Raw genomic sequence first — 24,440 nt, forward strand, 5'->3', positions numbered from 1 at the left:
CATTCTGAGTGAAGCCCTTAGTCTCCACAGAAGGCCCCAAATTGTCATCAGCTCCCCCTTCTCCTTCAAAACACTGCAGAAAAAGTAACAGTGAAAAAACATTTATCTCCTTACAAATACATGCATGGGATGCTCTAAATTAATATGAAAAAGGATGTTCAACGTACTGTCTATGCTTTCATATAAAAATGGATTGGTGTCAGCATGCCTGTTAATCAAGTTTTCGGTCTGGTAAATATGGGTCTCTTTGGTCGAATAAGTGATGTCTCAGCTGCTGGGGCAAAATTCATGTTTGTGCTTGTTAATGATTATTCCAGGAAGCCATTTTGCTATTTTTTTGAAATCCAAAAGTGAAACATTTGATAGATTCAATGAATTTAAAGCTTGGGTTGAGAACAGGACTGATAAAAGGATTAAGGTTGTAAGATCAGGCAATGGTCATGAATAACCTAATGAAATGTTTGATTATTTTTAAGGGTACAAGGAATAGAGCATCAGACTAGCACCCCATACACCCCTGAACAGAATGGTATGGCAGAACGTGCTAATCGCACAATATGTGTAATGACTAACCGTGTACCATATAGAGCTATTCAAGGTAAGACTCCACAAGAGTTGTGGGGAGGAAAAATGTTTTACTTCACTGCTTCTTGGGAATAAGCCCTATATTGACACTGATGTCGCCAAGATTCATCCAAGCAGGAGTGGTAAAACTGTGGTGCTGGCATCAAAATGAAGGGAACTTATTTTCAGAGCAAAAGATTTTAAACGTACTGCCTTTGAAGAGTTACCCAGGTTCCATGTGAGAGAAAGATATAAGATCAGGGAGAATGAAAACTGACAGGCTTTAAATGATCGACAGATGGGTATACGATCGCTTTGTGGAAGCCAGGAACAGGAATGAACTGGTGATGACTCGGACTTTACAAGAATCTGCTATTTCAGGGTGATTTCAGCACATGTCTCCAGGATTTGAATTCTATGCCAGTGCTACATGGGTTGCATCTTTTAAGAGACACCAAATTGTGAAATGCAAAATAAGAAAATATGTGTCCGCGAGCGAGCATCTACTGAAGAAATATTGCACAAAGCAAAGTAGCACACTAATATACAACAAAGTATGATATTATGGCCTCAGGAAAGTTGCTTTCTAAAGTTTTTATTGTGCATGTCATAACCTGCTGATGATTTTGGAAAGACAGCCATGAAAATTAAAATGCAAGATATCCCAAAAATATGAAAGAAAAAAAAGACCTTCCCATTCAAGTAGTTCATTACAATCTCTACTCCAACAGTTTTTCCATGCCCTTCCATGATAAAAATAAACTCCTCCATTGAGGAGAGGTTTACCCTCCATTGAGGGTAAGGGAAGGATAGGTTTACTCTTCCTATATCCTTCAGCAAGGGTACACGAAGGGTACTTTAGAACATTGGTGGGTAGGCCCTCTCCTTCCTGGAGTGTACGGGAAGGGTTTGGCCAGCCTCAATGAATGGTAGAGGAAGGATAGGTGTAACCTTCCTATACCCTTCAGCAAGGGAACACGAAGGGTATTTTAGAACATTGTTGGGTACACCCTCTCCTTCCTGGAGTGTATGGGAAGGGTTTGGCCAGCCTCAATAAAGGGTAGAGGAAGGATAGGTGTACCCTTCCTATACCCTGCAGCAAGGGTACACAAAGGGTATTTTAGAACATTGGTGGGTAGGCCCTCTCCTTCCTGGAGTGTAAGGGAAGGGTTCTGCCAGCCTCAATGAAGGGTACCGGAAGGGTAGGACTAATATAAAAACTAAAAATCCATAAATTAACATAAAAAATTAAAAACTCGCTAAGCAACTAAATTAAACTAATGGGGATGAGTTAAAAAAGTTATTTCTAAAATTATAAGACAAAAAACTTGGCCTACACATGGTCTTGAACCCTGAACCTACAAATAGGAGGATATTGAACTAGTGCCTAAACAACCTTGGCTTTCGAGGTACTGCTGAGATAATGCTTCTTAACAAAACTTATACTACAAAATCTTAAGATGAGATTCGCACCTGAGTCTATGTGGAAGAAAGCTGTGACTTTTTTTCTACCACACCTATTTCATTTCAGAAAATAAGATCGGCATACAAATACCGAACAACACCCTCGTCATATTTCATTGTCAGCCACACAAATAGGTTACATCCTAAAAATGTGAATGAAGAACTTCTAAATGAGCTTTTTCCACACAATTATAGAATTTATTGTGTACAGTGGCTTTGCCAGGAATTTCGTTCGGGGGGGGAGGTGTCCAAAATGGGGTGGGGAAATTTTTGAAAAACAGGATACTAAGTAATGGGTTTCCAACTAAATCAAACACTTTCCATGATCGAAAAAACTTCAATAGTTAAAGAATTTTTTTTAAATCCATTATTTTTCAATATTTGTTTTCTTTTATGAAGGAAAACGATTTATATTTCGGGGGGCGAGGGTACGATTCAAAGACTGCTTACGTTCTTGTACAGAACTCAATGCTCTTTAGCATGTGAAAGTAGCTGAGGAGACACTTTCAGGATATGATTTCCTTAGTTATAAATGTTAAGTCCCAATGAAGGGTAGACAAAGGATTTTTCTATCCTTCCCTTACTCTTAATGGTGGGTAGGGCATGGGTTGTGCCAGGGTAACTACCCACCATGAAGGCTACTACCCTTCCTTAACCCACCATGGTGGAGTTTATTTTTATCAGGGTTCAAATTCATTAAACAAAATATATCTATAAAATGAAATACATCCCATTCCCTACGCCATGAAGCTACATATTAACAAAAAATTATCTGTACGTACAATACATGCATTTTCAAAAAAGTTGACCAAAAAAATACATAATGAGAATCAAAATTATCACCTCATAGATTCAAGGCCTGTGTACACCACACAATAACATGTGCAAGTTAATGTGTGAATGCATGAAAGATGAATGCAAGAACCAAATCACACAGGTTCTATTTTCTATTCATGCAATCACACAAGTTGTGTGTTACAAAACGCATTCTTGTGTACACTCCTGGATTCATTTATTTTAGACAATAATTAGCACAGGTAAATTCATAGAGTAAACAGACCTTTACACAAAAACCGTTATGCAACCATCCCTACCGATAAAAAAGCAATATAGAGTTTAATATCCCCAGCCACAATTATGACGATTCTTACATGGGACAACTTCTCAATACATAAAAAATAGAATTTCACAATGAATACATCTCTTAAAATTAGGATAACAACATAAATGTGCCCGTTTCTACAGTGTAATAACTAAAAACCACACTCTCGACATATAAAAACCACATACACAATAAATAAAAAACACACTATTGGGTACATGATTTTTTATAGCACCAAAATGATGTACACAGAATATTATTATCGAAGAATTGTTTGAATTAACGGTTTATATAAGCAGAGACATAAAACATTTGATAAACAACTGACATAGATAATTTTAGCAAATAATATTGTCATCAAATCGATCCGATATATTGCAAATATAAAAAATGCATATACTTAATATTGTAACATTGCAACGAACAAGTACACTAAATAGCCAGGTATGTAAATTAAATTTTCTTAAACTGTTCTAAACATTTTCGATCGATTGGTTGAAATATTCCATTGGATATATCTTCGGGTATTACAACTTAAAAATGGTAAAGAAACTTCTTTAAGTCCGCAAGTACGATTCTATAAATTATCTTAACTGTACGTGCTGGAATTTTAAACCACACAGGAGGTGAAAAGCAAAAGAAATAAATCGAAAACATATTCCACAAAAGCTTTCACGTTCATTGCTATCTATTTTGAGTTGGTCATTGATGAACTCAAATTATTCACTTTTTTGCCATGATTGAATTATAAACACTGAGTTATACCAAAAGGAAAAAAAACGACGTCACCATTGAGTAACCAACTGCGAGTTAACTAATGCCTCGTCAGGATTGACTAATTCGGAAACACTATGTGGGACATTGGACTCTTTTCACTGCTCAGTCAATCATTGCACAAGGGCCTACCATCAAATATTGTTCATTAACAAATTTAATGCTCCATTAACTTTTGATCCCTAATCACAGGAATTTAAGCAAACGTTGCATGTACCAGTTTGTCACAGTCATAAAGCATTATCCTTTGCCCGTCGTGGCGAGTGATTCATCAAATACGCAATTAAGCTACTTTTTAAAGTCATTGCTATAACCAGTTTAACCAATAACTACAAAAATATTGCTAAATTTTTCATTCTCGTCGATATGAAATTGAAACTACCATGACCGGGCTACACGGTACATAATCACGAACAAGTTAATATCTGTTTGCGAGAATGATTTAACATTATTTGAAAGTTACACGAGGATTCCAATGAAAAAAATGAGAAGCACTCACCCTGAAGTAATCTCTGGACGAAAATGTTCTCAGTTCTGCGTCCGATTTGTGACAAATATTTCTGAAATCGTTGAATTCGATGAGCTTTTTCAAGCACAGTGGACATAAAGTGGCAGGCAGGCCATCTCCCACAGCAACCTGAGAAGGGAATGAAAACATTTGCAAGAGATTTTAGATGTACCGTGGAAAATATGTTCATAGAACGGAATAAAACAAGAGGTAAGGAAATCGATAACATGTAACCCGCCACTTACTTTTAAGTCGACTAAATCATATAAGGCATCCTCTACAGTTATCTGGCTTGCTACAATAGAAGTGAATATGTTATAATAATAATCATTTTTCTTCAGGCAAAGTCTGCACGGGGTGCCCTCGGAATTCCTGTATAGAGACTCTGAGTAATTCCCAGTGGTAGCACTCATGATTTCACAGCAATAACTATTTCCGTCTCTAAACCAGTTCACTCCTCAAGCAAAGCATCCACACAGCACTCAGTGATTACTAAATTCGTAATAAATTACGATCATTTCCATGGCGTACACCAATGTAAAAACATTTGAATTACTAAGATAAAGGGCGTGTTAAGCTCACATTTAAATATGACCTCAAAAAGAAATCACATCGCAGCAGAGTAATCAGCAAATATTTCAACAAATTCCATGTTTGTTGACGCACTAAGTTATAATAGATCAGATAAGCAAGGTTTAGCTCAGATACCGAACTTTAGTTGCATGTTTTAGCACTAGAGGATAACGTACGCAGTTGGCCTACAATCGATAAATGAGGTATTTGCAACGACTAGCGATAAATTATTTAGCTCTATTGCATTATTTTTAACAGGAATATTTAATATTGTTTAAAATTAAACTTTCAAGATATTTTGTACCCTTTTTCATATTTAAAGACCGTAAATTAAATATGAACGTGTGGAAGCTGAAGTCGGGCTTAAATTCAGCTTCTGGCCTAAGCATTGAATATTAATGAAACAAAACTTATAAACCCACCATAAATTGAAATAAAATTGATGAATATGTATTAATTGCTTCTTTATTTTTTCAATTGGAAAGAAAATTATCTTGAAACGCGGATGATTGGCCTGTTCTATAGGTGTGCTGTTTGCGGATAAAATGGCAACTAGATATCATCGATTCTATACTGAGGCTTGATTGTATGTTCTTCTATTAACAAAGACGTTGCTAATGGGTCTTCGTCGTGCATGTTGTGTTCGTAAGATTTACAATCATGTCATAAATTGTTGAAAATATCCTCAGCCCATGCTATTGAGTCGTGAAATGTCTATCAGGAGATTGTTGTTTGTTGTTGGCGTCGTTGGTCCTTTCGTTGAGCATAATAATTATAAGCATTTTCATTTTCAAACATCAACGTAGTGAATGTTGTTTCCTTGTGAGATTTTGAGATCTTTGTCGGTGAGTAGATGATGTCTTTGACGATATACCTGATTTAAACAGTGAATGAGATTTTGAAGTGAAGACATGAGTCGCACCAGCGGGATTTTCACGGAATCTTCAGGAAGGAATTGCAGACTTTGTAGGAAGAGTCATGATCATTATTATAACATACATATTCACTTCGAATGTGGGATGAAATATAGCTGTAAAGGATGCCATACATGATTTAGTCGGGTTACATGTGAGTGGCATATCAAATGCAATCGATCTTCTTTGGTGCTTACTTCATTTTGTTTTTTCCAAGATAACTACGACTTACGTTGACGTATAATTTGTTTATTAATATATCAGATTGCTGTGGGAGATGGCCTGCCCAGTACCATGTGTCCACTGTGTTTGAAGAAACTTACGGAATACAGCGTCTTCAAAAAGATCTGTTTAGAATCAGACGTAGTTCTTAGAAAAAGTTTGCAGAGTAATTGTTGCAGGGTGAGTACTTTTCCTTTTTTCTTATTCGATGACTGGCGTAGTATAGGTTTGGCAGAGTTGAAGGTGACACTCTTCGGTTTTTGTCGACTACAGTAGGAATGTAGAAATATAAATTTTGCGGACTGAAATAGTCATGGTATGAAGTTTTGAGGATAAACTCTATATTGTAATCGATTACCCTCTTGGTGGTGGAGAAAAATAATGTTGTAGAACTACCAGTGGCCATTAAATTGAATACTGACTGAAAAGATACTTCGATTAACGGTCAAAAGATAATTTAGCACACATTTTGTAAATCTACAATAAAAGGTTACATGAAAGGCCCTCGTCCATGATACACGGAAAAGTCCAATATCCCATGAACGGTTTTTCCCTCTATGTGAGCCCTTGGCAAGATGCTATTTATGTTGCAGTTGGTTTTTCAGTGTCAAAGACTGAAGACGTTCCGTCTTCTGGCAAAACTTAGTGTTTACTAGACAATAATATTCAGGAAAGTATGGGATTCAAATTCACCATTTATCAATTTAGCAAGGCAATGCACACACATGGCTCTTCCATACTCCATTTTTTTAGGAGCGAAGAACCCTCTGACCATATGCTGCTAAATAATAAAATGTGAGAGACCTTGAAAATAGTTTGTTGATCGGTTGTCAAATATAGTTGCAAGTGAATGTAAACATATTATATTTCTTTTTTCTGTGTAAGAAAAGTTTAGAGCATAATTCATAATTGTTGCATGATTGGTTTTGCAAGTTTTAAGGATGTGAATATCTGGGTTATTCAAAAAGATATTTTCATGAAATAATTTTGTAAGAGAAGATGACTTTGAGGTTTCTTTTTTCTTAAATAAGGTTCTTGGTGCAACGGTAAAGGCCTGTTTACATTGCACCTACCTGTACTTGTTAATGTCTTCATGTAGGAATGCATAAATGGACACAAAAATGCACCGTTCGACCACCCAAGTTGTATAAATGCCCGAAGAAAAAGTAGAACATGTTCTAATACTGCTCATGCGTTTGTACTTATTCCATTCTGGTCTACTTTAATCGCCCACACATTATTTTATACTAGTGTATGCATGTTGTGCACAGGCCTGAAAAGAATGGTGGTTATTTTTTTGCACATGATTGCTGTGTTATTGTTTTTTTTCTGTTACAAGGGTTATTTGAAAAAAATCGTGATAAATAAAATATTTTTAGCATAGAAGATGATTTAATGTGTCGTTTTTGACACTGTATTAAGTAGGTAATTAATGGTATTACTCCCACTCATCTCTATGGTTTGGTTTAATAATAGTGGAAACCATACCTTTGGTCATGTAAACTCTAAAATTTTCTATCCTAGATAGAATGTATCACAACTGATTATAATGAGGGTTGTATACATGCAGGCATACTAAAATTGTAATGAAAGAACTGACAATGCTGATTTAAGTAAAATCTATGGTAATCTGGATAGTCAAAGTTGATGTAAATATAATAAAGGTGATTATGATATCACAAATGAGCAACTTACATACAAATGGAACAAGTACATGAAGGTGTGTCAGATATATTTCGTTAATTTGTTTATAGAATTTTGATTGTATTTTTTAGAATTCAATAATGGAAATTTTTTACAACGTAAAATAAGTTTTGAGTGCTTGACCATTTTTAACCCTTTCGCGCCGGACGTGGGGTGGAGCCGACGGGCATTTTATATGCAGAACACCTGAGGTCGTGTATAGCTGTCGCAGAGGATGGAAAGCGAACGCAGCAGTAGCTATGGTCGGTGGTATTCAGGCCCGGCCCGGAGACCCAGCTTAGCGAGACCCTTGTGCCTCCCCTTAGGCAATTAAGCCCGACCCTCCCACTCATTTATGATCCTTCCTTGAACTTGCGGTGAAGTGGTTGAAACGGCAATGGTTTTTGCAAAGAATAATTTGTTGCAAACTCAAATGTTTATATATTGTAATGAATTCTTCATTTTGTTCTGTGCCTAGGCAAATTTTAAATGAAATTTTAGAGTTATTTTTAACAAACTTCTCATGTGAATGCTTTAATACCTTGTTCTTTCATCTTAGGGGATGAAAAATATGTAATGGGGAGATGCTGTTGTTTTATAGTTTTATCGCCCATGAATGTTACAATCCAAATAACTTCCTACATTACATACCCTTTATTTTCTGATCCATTCATTTTCCCCCGAGTAATTACTAATGCGCCGGTATTCTAAAGTAATGTAACTTGTATATCCAACTTCGTACCTGCGTTAATGCCCTATTGTTAGCTACTCATTTTGGGTGGAAAATGTGCTCAGCTAACTGACGATGTCTCGAGTAAACTATGCGGAAAAACCAAACCTTCCACTCTCACAATGATATCGCACGTGCATTCATACAGTCCAGGTGTTGAGCGCTAATGATATTTTCGCCAAATTTTTCGATGACCCTTTATGATTCTAAGAAAAGCGATTTATCGATAAAGCGATTTATCGATAAAGCGATTTATCGATAAAGCGATTTATCGATAAAGCGATTTATCGATAAAGCGATTTATCGATAAAGCGATTTATCGATAAAGCGATTTATCGATAAAGCGATCTATCGATAAAGCGATCTATCGATAAAGCGATTTAGTTATCACTGTGCATTAGCAACTTTGCTCTAAAATCTAAAATAGCCCCAGAAAAGTCATCTTGTGGTGCACAAGATATAAGTTGTATTGTTATGCATTAAAAACACCTCACTTAGCCTGAAATGTGCTAGTATGACACTCTTTAGGAACATGTTTATAGTTATGTGAGGGGTACCTGAAATAGAAACAAAAATATTATGGGAGGAATTTTTTCATTTGCATGGTCTGATTTACTCACAAGAAGGCAAAAAATTAAAATGAGAGAATGGACTTAGTTTTAAATTATCATTTTTTGCTATGACATTTGAAGACTAATTCATGATAGAGTTTTTGAAATTCCTTTCATCCACAGCTCAAATCCACACTCAGATATTTGGGAGATTACTTTACTCGGTTGCAAATACTTTGGGTACTGTTTGTTAGAAAACTTGTATGTTTACTCAGTGTGGCCTGATGGTGTGCTGTCTATGGCGTGAAATGCAGCCAGTGCTACATTAAGGCCGCTTTCAGACAAAACAACTTTTCACCAGCTATCATTCACAGCATGATATGCTCAGTGGTACGAAATGGTGGCATGCTCAGTTCCAGTTTAGATTGACCAAATGCTTAAGTCTGCTCCTGAATCATTGAAATTAAGCCAAATGAGTTAGGCTTAAATTTTCAGCATTCTTTCAGTAGCAGGCATTGGAGTTTATTTTTGGTCTCTCTGTTTATGCCTCAGCATGCCTCATGTTAAAGGAGATTCCATGGGTGATGGTGTGATCAGCAACAGCACTAGTTTTTTTTACCTAAAATAATTGAAGGTTAAGGTTGACTGATTCTCTCTTTTATAAACTCTTACCAGCTGCATTGAAGACATTATGCATTGCATAATAGTATCAATAGGTATTCAATTGAGCCATTGGTTCTAAAACTAGCAGATATTTGCATCGTTAAAGCATCATCTTCAATTTTCATGGTTTTTAAAATTTGTCACTCTCAAACAGATGGGAATAATTTTAGCATCCTTGCATCCAAACTGTGAGTCATTGGAATGAAAAATAAGGGATATTAAGGCTCGCAAACTTGGTAAACATGAATTTAAGTGCAATAATTATAATGAGAATAGACTAACATGTAATGAATGAAGCACCATGGAAAAGGATTTTTATGACCTATCGCAACTGTGTACTCTCTCTCATGCTTCTGGTGGCAATGAAATTGATTGTTTCGTTCAGGCAAAAGAGCTCCTCAGAATTGGTTTTCTTGTTTAGTTATACACGTTGAATTAAATTTATCACATTGGTATGTACAATGTAATCTTGAATTCTTTGAATGAGGACTATTTCCTGGTAACCTTTGGTCATAAATCTCATCTAAGATAACAGTGTCTCCATGGGTTTCCATTACTATGTTGGGCAGTGTCTTTTACTGTTGCGAATTTATTTGATCTAAATGTGTATAATAACATTTATTTTTTCAGGGTTTGTCAGCCTGCTGCTATTAAAATACAAGCCATGAACATTTAATGATACCCTTCCTGGGAACTGATGCACAGCTGTTGATGTTCATATTTTATATTGCAACTAGTGCCAGATTGATCTCAAACATCATCCCAAATTTTATGCAAATTATTTGTTGACTAAAAAGCAGATAGTTCTGTTTGATTTGTCTGTAGTGTTTATAAATTTGAATAAGGATATCATGAATCAATGTAAATCACCATTTTACTCCAAAACTGATAATTTGGTTGTGCATCTGGGAAGACTTCCTGAATGGATCAGTGAACAAAAAACGGTGAAAGTGTTCATAAAATCTCAGGAATGTGTAATTACCTCTCTACCATCTTCTATAACATGGAAGGAATATCGATTTATGAACAGCTTTTGCGGGAAAAACTTGTTGCCGTCACAAAACCAAGATTTGGTCAATGGCCAGAGGTTAACTCACTCTACTGGTGGGAACGTGACAGTGAATTTCATGGCCAAGTTACCTGATGACATAAATTGTTGTTGTAAAGTAATAGGGGCTTGCATTAACCCTTTCCTTGGATTTGATTGGTGTCATCATGCAATCGACTTACTGAACAATGAGGCCTTCCAGTGTCTTAGAAAAGTACAGGAGAACATGGATTTTGTGCTTAGTATGGCCATCACTGAAGCTCAGTGTTCTGATGTAGAGTGCAAAGAATGTATATTGCTGATGGATGCACCGTGGCTAGCAGCATCAAATCCTGGAGGCAGCCTGGTAAGTTTTTGAGAGCACCAGGGAAAAGGTGGGAGTGAAGTTAAGTGGAATACATGTGGTCAAGTTATTAAAGAGTGAGGAGACATAATTTTGTTCTGGTAATGGTCCACTGAGTAATAGGAAAGCAGAATGTGGTAAAGACTTTTGTGGTCGGGGATGCATGGGTTGCAGATAGAAAGTTAAGGGGAAGTGTGTGCATTGTGGCCATGCTGATTGCATGTTTTCAAAACCTTCTTTAACTGCTTCTAATTTTACCGCAAGAGACCTCATTTTCCTAACAGATTTTAGTGCTGAGAGATCATCTGAGAAGAGAGGGATCAGTTTGATGGCAGTCAATAGTGCATAATATTGGGGAAATATTAAGATTCTTTATTGCTAGCCTATTAAGTATTCAGGGAGTGTGTTGTTCTCCAATATGTATCCTGTTACCTGGTCGATGGGAAAAGCTGGTTTGCTTAAAAAGTTTTAAATCTCTTTCTCTCTCCCAATGTTGAAATTTCCTTTGCTGCTTGGTAATTCATGGAAGAGGCTCTGGTATTCAGCCAAAATGTCCCTTCTCTGCTTCACGTCTTTCTTTTCCAGCAGTTATTTGGGTAGAATTCTTAAATAAACCAAAGAATAAAATGTTAGCTGAAGAGTACACCTTAATAACCATACCTCTGTATGTGTACTATTGTCACTCTGAAATATCCTCACCAACGCCTCGTGACAGTGTTTTCTAGGTCTTTGTCCTTAAATGCAGTTGAAGTGGAGTGGCTTAGCAATGCATGCTTGGTCCTTCAATCTAACATAATCTTTTCTAGTAATAGAGGTAAGATTTCAATAATCCTGTTTCATTATATCTAGGTGTGCCCCTAATTTGTTGACTTTGAAGAAGGTGATTTGTTTATCTCCATTACTTTCTCTGCAGAGTATCAAAGAAGAGGAGACAGGTGATGACAATTTACGGTCTTCTACTGACTCACAGGACTGCTTGCAAAGTGCAAATGAAGGCACTTCACAGCTCCCATGTGCATTCCAAACTACTGAAATATACATTCCTGTGTCAGACTGCCAAGAAACGAGACCAGATGCTTTGGTAAGTTTTATTCTCACCTACAATTACACCTGAGTTGGACGACCTTGTGTTGTGTAAATTTCTCATCTGTATAATGAAAATGGGTGTGCCTGACATGAATAGATGCTATTCTCAATTCTATTCTACAACTCTCAGTTGTACAGAACAGCAAGTTTATGCGAGTCAAATAGCCTAATCACTATTATCTATTTACACTTGTGGCAATGTTTGTTGTGGAACAGTGTTAATCTTATGGCAGAAATTTGCATGGCAAATGCACTGAGATAGCTTGAGCTTGCTTGCAAGCTAATAAATATTCTTATGTATAACACTGATTGGTTTCAAGATACTTCCCTGTTTGTTCAATCTTCCCGCTTCACCTTGATTATGAAACGTGCCTAAACTCTCATGTTACCTCTTTATATAACGAATGAGGACCGAATAAGTCTTAGGTAACCATGTGATATATAATTTTGGTTCACTGTGTCCCCTTATATGTTATATCTTTGCAGTGTACATAGAAGGCTAAGTTCTTAAACGTTAATAATCGAACAGGTGTAGGTGAAGTGAGAAGAGACAAGTATTACTTTTGTGATTTTTGCAGTGATTCTGGCAATTAAGACTAATCTTATGAATATTCTTGGAGCTTATCCTGCAATTAAAAAAATTAAGTCTTATGGGTCTTGAAATGTAAAGAATATGGGATAATAAGCAATGCATCAAAGAACCCAATGCCACTTTGGAGGTGGAGCTAGAAGAGCGGGTATTTTTTTCCTGCCGAGGAGCCCCATTCCCTCACTAAGGACGTTTCTCTAGAGATGGATGGGTAAATGTGACGTGGTAGAGTGCGGCAGATGAGGGTTCACTCCTGGATTGGTGGGAAATAATGAAGTATGGGTTATAGATAGTAAGGAAGAAGGAAAACTCTGAGCTCTACTAAGGTGCAGGGAATCCATATGAGGGTTGAAGAAGATTGTTAGGTTGTTGCCCTCTATAAATACTACAGGATACATTTCAAAGGTAATTCAATTCATTGCTTTTCTATGCTCTCTCTAGCAACCTTGAATACTCTGTTGCCAATATTGAGTAGAAATTGTGCAATCTACACTTACTGCAGTGTAACCTAAAATGCTGGTCTCAGAAGTGGCGGCCGAATAAGGTACTTGCCTGCCAAACTGACCAAATGCACCATTTTTGGGGTGGTGAAGATATATATATGGACTACTCACACTTTTTTCATTCATTATTGTAGGAAAGCTCAAATTTCTGTTGAACTTTACACATAGCAAGGAATGAGGTTTGTGTTTCAAGAGCCAGGTGTAAAACTGTGATTGAATGTGGATATCATTATATTAAGTACCTATTGTCATTTGTAAGAAGTATCCTAGAATACTTAAGGATTTGGTGGATTTTTCCCACAGGAATATATGCCTCTTTTTACAGATTTAAGTATATATTGGAATGACTATTAAGATATATCATAGAAGACTTTAAGCATTTGGAGGAATCTGCGGTCAGTTATATTAACTTCATTTTACAGATCTATTAGCGGCTCGAATCAAACAGTAATTAATATTCAATATGGGTTTTTAACACCTTAATATTAAAAATTGCACCGGTTAGAGCCTGAATTAAATTTTTTGCTTTGTTATGGAATTCCAATAAATAAACTCCATAAAATTATTGGAAAAAATGCTTAAGCGCCTCCTTAAGGTCATGCTGTAAACAAAAAAAGTGTGTCAAAATTTGAAAAGTATTTACTCATTCTCTCACCCATTGGATTTTTATGATCTCATAATTTTGATTGAAAGAAGAAATAACATTGGGCATAATTATTTAAATGAAATAACAAATAATGGAAAGGATGGTAAAATTATTGCTGAGGTTGAACTAAATGTTCCTGACTTTGAAGTGGGAGAGACAAGAATCTCATGATTACATGCATTTGGTCAGCTTGAGTGGTCTTAGGTGAAAAGGGAAGTTTTATTATTACCATTCAACACATCCAGTGCAGAGCACGTCAATTGGCTTGCTCTGCTAGAAGGCTTATAGGCCTTTTCTCCATACATAACTAATATCCACTTCTGAGTCTTTTGATTGTGTGTATGGCCTTCAACAGGCTTCCCTCTTTCGAATCGTGTGCTCTGTTGGTAAAAAGCAGTATTTGAATGGAATTTATGTTGCAGAAACCTCCTGCTATTTTTCTGCCTTAATATATCGGCCAATTTTGATGACTTAAATGAAAATCAGGCTCGCATTGAATGTGTTGAAGAGGGTCTTAGTACTATTATTTTGCCTTTATTTCGTGACACCTAGCATTCTATTCTAGTTTCATGTGAAAGGGGAGAACGAAGACCCTCTCAGTGAAGGAAAGTATCCAGCGATGTACACACCAGATCCACCGGAAATATCAAGGGATGTCACAGATCCATTGGCAACTGATGAATTGGTGAGTGTACTCTTGCATGGGTCAGTGAAGTTGCGCTATCATACAAATTCACTCCATGGTTGAATATTCCCAATGCCACTCAGCAGGAAAACAACATTTTCCCTAAGTTGATGATAGTTGAATCATAGAGTACAGAGGTGTCATTTGTGACTGCACCCTTCAAAATGAACTATGCTTTGTAATGAAAAGAATAGGTGTGTTCTGCCACTCAACTTTGCTCATTGCTGGTGCGATCCAATGAATGCCACATTCACTCCAAGATACTGTGGACAGAAGTGTTGCGGAGCAGCACGCAGTGGCTATGTTTGCTACAGGAATTTCTTTTCAGGTGGGTCAAGAGCAAAGTCAAAATGTAGGATGAATGAGGGGGGCTTAACACATTAAGAGATGGTTTTGATTGCAAATTGAGGCTATAATTATCATTGAATATTAATGATTATGATCGAATATCTTTAAAATGAGATTTTTCCAATATCCTGGTTCCACAAAGTAAAGCAACAAACTTGAGACTGAATTTGTCACACCTACCCCACATGCCATGAATGTTGATGAAACTCATTACCCTGGACAGTAAAAAGTATTTAATTGCTTTAAAAAATGTTGAATTTGGCACTTTTTTCTGGTTTTCCAACAATGGGAGCACATATATATCCCAAACAATTGAAGTTTCAACTTCATTAATAATATTTCCAGAAATTAAAAATAAATTGATCTCTTACAAGAAACTAAATATAAGTGAAGTAATAACTTATGAATATAAGTTTTATTTTTATTTGCCAAAGTTGATGTTAATAAAACGAAGTATAACCCGAAATGCACTAAATCTCTTACCAAATTCTCTGATATTGAATATATATGTTTTCTGTAAATATGTTTTAATGCATGGGTACTGAAATCATATGCCAGGTACTCCCTACAGATAAGTCATCATTACAAATAAGATGGTATCAGGAGGTTGACATCTCCAGAATATTGCTCTGAGGATCATTTTTGGCATTTCACAAATTTTGCAGTGCAAAAAAGAGGCGTTTTGATTATAGTAAAGATAACCAAATGGCAAACATGCAAACTAATTTTTAAGCAGTTAAATTTCCTTACCATTACTTCCTTGAGACAGCTTGCAGAGTAGACTGTAGATTTAGACAAACACTATACATAAAAATCAACCTCTAATTTTATTCCTGTGAGTAACTCAACAAGGTGTTTCCTGATTTTTCTAACTCTCTCATTATTTGTGTACTTATTATATGTGGATTCTTGTGCAGCCTTTGACCTCTACTCCTTTCCAAGAAGAACGGTTGGAATGTATGGCTGAAAGCACAGGAGCCATCATGGCAGACTTTGACTGGAAGCTAGTTGGAGTTAAGGAAGAACCATCCCTAGAGGAGAAAGATGCTGCCAAGGTATGCCAGACATTCATCTAATCTATTAATATTTAGGTGTAGGTGATACATATAAGGAGACATGGTGACTGATGTTCATGACTTGAATGCTAATCAGAGGTGATAAATTTTAATGTAGTAAACCGTAATGCACAAACTGTAGGAATGTTTTCTCTTTGGATTTTTTGCACAATTTGTGCTTTGTGGGTGACTCCTGCTACAGTTATTGCCGTGGCTAATCCTGGTGTACTTAAAAGTATTCAAGACCAAATGCCTCTATGTGTTCAAAGTTCAGACTTTGCTCTCCGGCTGTGGTGCCATGTGCACGACTTGGAGTGCTTTTGGCATCATATGCTCAGCATTCCAGCATCACCTTGTGCAGTATAGTCCACAAATATCCAGAGGGGACGGCTTGGAATGTTCACTGGCTAAAAACACTCAGGTGGAAATCGAGGGATTGGAGCTCGAATCCAGGTGTAGGTGAATGACTTTTTCCCTCTGTGGATTTTTTCACGCAATAGGGTGGTTTCCTATTATTATTTTATTGCCTAATTCGAAAGATTATTACTCCTGGAGTACGTATTTCACGCTCTTAGATTTTTAAATGACAGTATCTATTTTTCGCGATTAAATGAAAAGTGAAAATTTTCAAGCGCGCGAAAACGCGACGCATAAGTTTAAATGCCGGGAAATCTGTCGGTGCGTCGTATTTCTGGTTCCCCCTCCCGCCCGGTGAGGTGACCTTGAGGCGAGGCTTAGCGCTGATACGTCGCAGGATGCTGGCAGGTAGCTGAGTACCCTTCTTGCAGGTAGCGCTTTGCTCAATTAAGGATTATTAATACCTCATCAAACAAAGAAAACTTTCCGACCCTATCCAGTTTTAATAAGTGATTATTAAGTTATGTTTTCCTGAGCTCTGTGCCTCATGCATGCATTGGTAACCTCAGACGATGTATAACTCCTATCTTCTCCTATAGAAACTAGGTCCCTGTGACGTCACGTGGAGTGGCATCGCATGGACGCCAATCTGGTCCTTTTCAAATGAGGATAAAAATGAACCATTGCCATTCGTCTAAACCGGCATTTCTAAAACGAAATAATTTGTATATTGTGAATACACTAATGGTGGGTAACGAATCGCAATTATTTCCTTTTGTTTTCTTTGATGAAGGAAACTACCCTATTTACAACTTTCATTCAGTTGAGAGCCAATTGTGGTGTTACAATCACTGTTAGAGGCTATGCATTGTGATTGGCTGCAAGAAAATACTAGCAACGAAAAAAGCGATGGGATTTCCATCCCTCGAGCTGTTGAGATAATAATCTGTAAGAAATAATAAATAATGGAAATAGCAGTTAAATACTACTGGAGTTGAACTGCAAGCAAGGAGTCATAAAAAAAACTTATGAGTACATGCTTTTGGCTAGCTGAAGTGGTCTCAGCTGGTAGAGGAGGTTTTATTATTATTTTATAGAGGTTATTTTTATTGGTTGACTTATATTTAGTGACACTCAGCATTCTCTTTTAGTGTCATGTGAAAGAGGAGAACAGAGACCATCGTATGGAAGAGAGTTATTCCATGCTGCACGTACGAAACCTTGCCGGAATAATGACTGATGTCACGGATCCATTGGCAACGGATGACGTGGTGAGTGTACTTTTGCATTGTTTAGCTCAGTTGTGCGATGACACAAATCCATTCTCGGGTGGAACATCCCCAGCACCACTCAGCAGAGAGGCGAGACATTTTTCCTCCCTTGATCTAACAGGAGCAGAAATGCTGTGTTTTTCATGAACGAATCATTTAAAATGAATGAATCGTTGCAACGAATAATTAGGTGTATTTTACTATACTGGTAGCTTATCTTACTATTATTTTTAGGTTTGAAACTATTTCATTGATTTTCATCAATTTTTATTGGAAAATCACAAGGAATTTTTATAGTTAAATGGGCACGGGCCATGAGAGGCGGAGATACCAGGAATTGACCCACTGGATGAATCAATTCATCCACTTTCAGGGCCACTAGATCACACCAGGGTAGTATAAGTCTTTGGCTCAATGGAGGCAGACTCAGGCTGTGCTTTCTCCAAACAGCTCTCCTCACCCACATCCTTCTCCTCATGCTCTTCTTCTTACTCTGGTGACGAAGTCATCTGTGGGTTGAAATACGCCAATCGTTGCATTATAAGGTGTCCCTCAACAGATGTCATATGATCAGTCTCAACATCTCCTTCAACTGAGCGGCAAGCATTGAAAGTTTTACCCTAGTCGCGACATGTACTATTAACCACTTAATACTTCTGGGGAAACTGAGGATCAATGTCACCCCTAAATCCTCAGATGCCAATGTGCACTGCATCTCAGCTGCTTGTATTTTCTCCATTCCATTACAGCCATGAAAAGGGGCCAAGCAATTGAAATGGACTACTCTTGGCTTCCCTCTTGGAAGTTTCTTGATCGTGTACACCACATCATTGATCCTGGTAACTACCTCATGCGGTCCTTCCCACTGTTTCTGGAGCTTTGCTGAGTACCCACAAATCATTTTTGGGTTGTAGAGCCACACCAAATCTCCTGCCTGGCAGCCACCGTGGTCAGTCTTGATATCATACCTCTCCTTCATTTTGCCACTTGCTTCCTCAAGATTGGAATGCACTCTTTGATGGGTTTCATCCATACTCTTCCTGAGCTTTGTGATGTAGTCTTCTATCTCAACATCCTCTCCAGGCCTGCACCCAAATTGGAGATCACAAGGCAAAAGCAGATCTCTCTCAAAAATTATGCGAGCGGGTGTCTCTTTGGTTCTCTCATTGAGAGAACTTCGGTAGGCCACAAGGAAGAAATGGAGATGCAGGTCCCAATCATGTTGATTGTCTGGAACCATTTTCGTCAGGTATCTACCTAGTGTTCGGTTCATACGCTCAACCATGCAATCAGACTGTGGCTGAAGTGCTGATGTCCTGGTTTTCCTGATACCCATCAACTCACACACTCGGGTGAATACTTCTAACTCAAAGTTTCTTCCCTGATCAGAGTGAAGCTCTAATGGGACACCAAAATTTGGAATTGATTTGGAAAGGCATATGCTTCAACCCACTTACTGAAAGGGTCCATGGCTACAAGAGTGTATTTGTTCCCATCCTTTGTCAGAGGAAAAGGTCCAGCTATATTAATAGCCACATGCTCAAAAGGTGTGCCCTTACATTGTAGGTCCTCATTGGCGCTCTTCTCTTTTTCAGTGGACCATTTTCCGCTGAGCACACTGTACATTTCCTACAGCATTCTCTGACGTCCTCCTTCAAATTTTGCCAGTAGAATCTCTCCCGGACTTTTTCTAGTGTCTTTTGTAGACCAAGATGTCCTCCAGAAGCACACATGTGCAGACTCTTCAAAACCTCAAATATGCGGTTTTGTGGAACAATAACCGGCTGCCTTTTTTATTCCTCCAGTTGAATTTTCAATCTCCCTTTTGAGCACACCAGCATCTTCCGCAATCGAGTTCCCCTGAGCCCAGTATATCTTAACACATGGTGAGAGAGGAGCCACTTCCTGCCAAGCTGGTCTTCCTTCGCGAGAAAATTTCCATCTCCAGAGATATTTGTGGTTAGGATCTTCCTCCTGGTGTTCCCGAAGTTTGTCACTTTCCCAAAGATCAGCAACCACAGTAGTTCTTCTCAAGGTGCCTTCCTTGTTGTCATGATGTTAGCAAAAGGATGCTACTTTTTTTATTGTTTTCGGGGTCTTCTGGTCGCGGGTAGACAGCTGCCCCTCCCTATCAACCCTATTTAGTTTACCTGCACCTTATCAACTGATTTCGCAGTGCACTTATTCCTTTTGTGCCCAACCTCACCACAAGCCCAGCATCGAATTTTCCTCTTCTTATTTTTTAAAATTTCCAACAACATCTTCAATATCTCTTGAATACTACAAGCTCCAATGGCATCAGCTTCCATAGCTCGTACTTGGAAATGTCCTGTCACTGATTGCCCAGACGATTGAGAAACTCCAATAGATTTGGTCACCTTTCCTTGATTAGTGGAAATTCGGGCCCCTCACTCAAGCCGCCTTAGTCGATCCCCAATGGCTTTCAAATCATCTTTGATTTTATTCAATTCTTCATTCTTAACATCTCCAAGTCCTGCAATTTTTTTGTCCAAAGAGTCTTGCAATACATTCATATCCCCTTGGAGAGCTGAAATACTTTCATGAACTATCTCCTGCCAATTTTTCAAGGAAATGAGCAATTGGCTTATGTCTGCTGTCTTGAACAGAAAACTTGAAGGGTCCTTTCCTTCCTCCAATAAGGCTTCTCTAAGTCGGTCTTGTAACGCAGACTTCTTGCCCGAAGTATCCAAATCGCGTTCCTCCAACGTTTTAGGTCGGCCACTTTTAATTGACTGAGTGTAATTTTTCCAGCCATTTCAATTTAATCAAAAAAATATCCCGCTTCTGACACCAATTGTTACAGGTTTTCAACTAAATAAGCTGGTTACACTAGGGAATAATGCCTAACTTTAATTAAAACACTTTAAAACAGCACGATATAATATCACAACCATTTACTTCCATCACAGGAATCAATCCATGTCCATAAACAACTCGTTACCGAGCGATGCCACAGTGCACACAGGCGCCGCTACACTATATTAATTGCTAAAGTTATCTATGTCAGTTGTTTATAAAAAAAATTTAAGTGCTTGCTTACTTAAATTACTTGCTTATTCAAATAATTTTTTGATAAATGTAATTTTGTGTACATAACTTTGGTGCTAACAAAGATGGAAGTATGGTTTTTATTTATTTCATGGTAAAAGTGGAACATTCCTATAGGTATGATATTTCTAATAGATTCTTTTGTTTGGAAGTACTATTTTCTATGTACATATTGATTAATTTGTCCCATATAAGAGTCCTCATTATTGTAGGAGTGGATATTAACCTCTTCCGTACGTAGGGCGTGATTTCACGGCCTGAATTTTCTGATGCTAAAGAAGGAAGGCCGGATTTTCACGGCTTGAATTTTTTGAAGCAAAAGGGAAAAAGCTGTGTTTTCACGGTTTCGCGGTCAAGCATACCAAGTGAGTCCCAACTGCCATTAGGGTCCCTCGGCGTGAGAGGTCCGACCCTTTCCTATTGTCTGTGTGGGGATTACCTCTTCCCATTCCGGCTCTCAGTGTCCCACTCAAGGAAGGTACTCATGGTCACTTATTTGTTTATAAGTTAAAATAACTAAAAACGTTCATGTTGCATTTATTGAAAATCAATGCAAGGAATTACATTCTGTATGTTCTGCTGATAGGTTCCAAATGTTAATTGGAATTCTAGCCTTCATATTAACGGAGTGGATCATCACCTTCAGCAATTTTGGGAGACGCTAAGGTTAGATGTTTAATTGTTATTTTCATAACTTACTAGCAAGTTTAAGGGACGATATTGTAATGATTTACATCTAAAAATATATGTTACTCTGTTAGCTACATTCTAAGTGTTCATTTGTGGTGAAATTCGATAGAATATCTGATTTAACTTCTATGAAAAAAAGCCCTCGTAATGTAATAAAATATGATTCTCTCAGTTCATTGTCGTGAGCCAAAATTACAGTGGCTATTTTTAATAACCTCTTGCCAACCTTTGAATACAAAGGTATTTTAAACGAATTTCGCTATAAGTACTGATTAATGCATATCCTAAAAATTCGAAAATTTAATGTACCAATAGGGAATGTTTTACGTAGACATTCGTTCCGTGTCTTCTCCTACTGAAATATGTACGTGGAAGATGATAACCTCATGCTTCTCGGAAAAGCTCATTTGGCTATGATGTAGTGCCGTTTTGCTGAAAACCCTAAAAATAACCGTAGAACTTTGTCTAAAATTTCTACAGGCATTGCAAAATGAAAGGAATACATTGATGAACTGACATTTAATGCAACAGTAACAATTTTTAAAAATCAAAATTGCACTGGCAACAATTCACTAGCCGCAAAAGTACGCCGGAATGGGCTGCCTTCGGGGAAAAGAGTCGAGGATAATATTTGCCCAGTTTCCAAAGAAAGGGTCCGGGAACCCGCTAGGAAAGGTCATTAAGGGGAGGAAGTGACTACCTGCACAGTCCCAAGCCAAGAAAAAACTCTGTACGGGGCGAAAAAGAATTTCACAAACCCTTAGTTGAGCCAAAAGCAACTTCCCTTGAAGGAGCTCGGCGCAAAAAGGTTAAACTCTGCATTGCTTTTTAAATAGGTAGGAGTTGTTGCTTTACTGTTCTTGTTCAAAGGTTTGTGTACACCATACTTTTACCTGTATGGTGGGATGAATGCAACCCCTAAATAGCATATATCAACTTTAACTAGCCTAGGAAATTTTTCTAGGCTTGCTAAAATCCTGAGATTCAACGTAAAATATATGTATTATTGACCAAAAAAGAAAATTATATTTATGTTCCTCTCTGTGAAGTGGTAATTTTTATAAATCATTTCTTAAAATCTTGTAAAAGGGATCGCACTTGCCCTGTGCATGGAGCACGTGCACCCCATGGCTGATGTGTCATATATTTCCACATGAAGTGGCACATGGGGTAAGTGTGATTTGCCCAGAAATTCAGCATTACATTGCTTTTTAAGGTACCAAATTATGTTAAACCATTCTTGAGAAATTGGCTTTTATCTAAGGTAATGGAAGTAGGTTTTTTGCATCTTCTTGTTAATTAGGTATTACACTAAGGAATTTAGTCATTGATCGATGGTGACAGTATTCCAATTTCATAAATTAATTTACAAGCATATTACTAATAGCTAATGTGTATAGAAGCCGAATAAATAGTAGGAAAAATAGCATAGAATTTGTGTATGACAAAATATCTGAATGCAAACTAGGTTGATAGAAACAAAAAATTCATCCTATAATGTAGCTTGCATTATCAGTATAAAGAAACAAAATGAAGAAAAACTCATGGTCTTCCAACAATTGAGCCTTCAATTTGATTAATTTTTAACTCAGGTTTTAACCCGAGAAAGATAGGGAAAATGTTAACTTATCCTCCACAGCCAACCAAAGGATTAGGCAATATTTTTACAGCATCTTCCCTTGGTATTTCGCTTGAATTCTTAATCTGTGGATAGGTGATACTTATTTCAGTCCCACAACATGTTCTCAGAAAGCAAACCACGGGATCATCTGATTCATTGTTCTCCAGAATTCTCCCTATATAGTGAGTAACTGACTTCTTACCACTGAATATAGCCAGAAACCAATCTCCACTACTATCCTGTATTTTATGGAGGGCACCTACTATCCCAAACGTTTTTTTCTCTGAACACTAGGGATATGGAACGAGAATTCGAGGGAAAATACTGTTGGCTCGTGTTCCATTACAATGTGTGGAATATGTTGTACGACCACCACGTGCTTCGAGAATGGAAATACCATCTTCCGTGAGGGTGGTCACATTTACCCCACCTCACCTTACTAGTTATTGTCCAATAAATTAACCCATGAAAGTACACTGGAATAAATGTACACATTAATGTAATTTACTTGTGAAAATTGTGACCCTAAATCTCTATTTTAAGTAAAAGCTTGTAATGTTAAAAGAAGGGAGTCAAGATACTTATCATGACCTTGATATTCCAGGGGTTATATGAATTTGCTGTGAATGGCATGATTTGAAGGCATTCTCATGACCCCAATGATGCTGTAATAAAGCCATAATAGTATGTACTGAGTTTCACTAAGAATCTTCTTGCCCAATTTGGTTTCTAGCGGCCATGTAGTTTTTGTGTGATTTATTTACAGACACATTTCAATTTTTATTGAATGACATAGATACCATTTCTAAAATACTGTTTCATGAATATTAGCAGCAGTCCTTAGTTGTTGATTTTGAAGTAGGTGAGTTGTTATATCAGTGTTACTCTGTTTGCAGAGTGTTGCAGGAGATGGGGCAGTTAATGACAATTTTAAGTTTTCTCCTGATACAAAGGACTACGTTCAGGATGCGGTTGTAGGCACTGCACAGGTAGCATACTCAGTCCAGCCTGCTGAAATATTCATTCCTGTGCCAGACATCCAACTGCCCACAGCCAATATGTTGGTAAGTTTTATTCTCATATACACTAAAACCTGTGTTGTGAGATTCATTATTTTAGCTTTTTTTATATTAATGCATCGTGTGTATGATGAAAATAGGTTTGCCTAGCATATGTATATGCATTTCTATGGGAGTCTTCTTTAACATTTGGATCACAAGTTGTATGTTATAAGGTAAATTGCTTATCAGTTTACTCATAATTCAATCTTAGTTGCGCAACACAGCTAATGGGATGAATTAAATGTTGCACGTCCCATGTAGTACGTCTATAGTGAATTCTCTCAATTCTACTTACAAGCCAGTAGTCTTGGCTGTTACAC

The sequence above is a fragment of the Ischnura elegans genome, chromosome 13 (genome assembly GCF_921293095.1).
Source record: "Ischnura elegans chromosome 13, ioIscEleg1.1, whole genome shotgun sequence".
Lineage (NCBI taxonomy): Eukaryota > Metazoa > Arthropoda > Insecta > Odonata > Coenagrionidae > Ischnura > Ischnura elegans.